Source organism: Zingiber officinale, chromosome 7B (genome assembly GCF_018446385.1).
Source record: "Zingiber officinale cultivar Zhangliang chromosome 7B, Zo_v1.1, whole genome shotgun sequence".
NCBI lineage: Eukaryota > Viridiplantae > Streptophyta > Magnoliopsida > Zingiberales > Zingiberaceae > Zingiber > Zingiber officinale.
Window position 1 is genome coordinate 75,116,356 of NC_055999.1, and position 769 is coordinate 75,117,124.

At 42.0% G+C, this 769-nt stretch overlaps 1 pseudogene; it reads left to right on the plus strand.

Annotated features, from left to right (window-relative positions):
- The first annotated feature begins 394 nt into the window (after nucleotides 1-394).
- LOC122007556 lies at nucleotides 395-466 on the plus strand (annotated as a pseudogene).
- Nucleotides 467-769: the final 303 nt, after the last annotated feature.

The window sequence follows — 769 nt, forward strand, 5'->3', positions numbered from 1 at the left end:
TTGGTTTATCTGTGCTTGTATTAGCCCTAGGGGGCAAGTATCTTGAGCATGATCCGTACTTTCGTAGGTTTCACAAACACAAACTATTGCATTGGTCGTGTTGTTATTGTTTCCCATGGCCTCAAACTTCTTAGTCAAAGTGTCTAGCTTTGCAGACATGAGTGTGACTGCATCTACGTCGAATTTTCCTAACGCCTTTATTGGATTCCCTGAGAAAGAACCACCAGATCTTTCAGTTGCCCACTGATGGTGGTTCTGTGCCATATTTTCTATGATCTCTTCAACTTCATCAAGGCTCTTGTTCATTAGTGCTTCTCCTGCTGCAGAGTCGAGAGATACCTTCATGTGATAGTTGATTCCATTGTAGAAGGTGTGTAGAACCAACCATTTCTCAAGGCCATGATGGGGGCACTGTCTCAGCATACTTTTGAATCTGTCCCAGGCTTCAAATAGTGATTTTGAGTCTATTTGTCTGAAGCTTGCAATCAAGTTCCTCATGTGAGCAGTTTTGCTTGGTGGATAGAATTTGTCCAGGAATTTCTACTCACACTGCTCCCAAGATGTAATGTTTTTTGTTGGAAGGGAATTTAGCCACTGCTTGGCTCTGTCTTTCAAGGAGAATCCAAAAAGCAATAACCTCATTGATTCTGGAGGGACTTCATTTACTTTCATGGTACCAAAAATCTCGTAGAAAAGCTCTAAGTGGTGGCTTGAATCATCGTGCAGTCCTCCTCCAAATTGATTCTGTTGAACCATGTGAATTACTGCA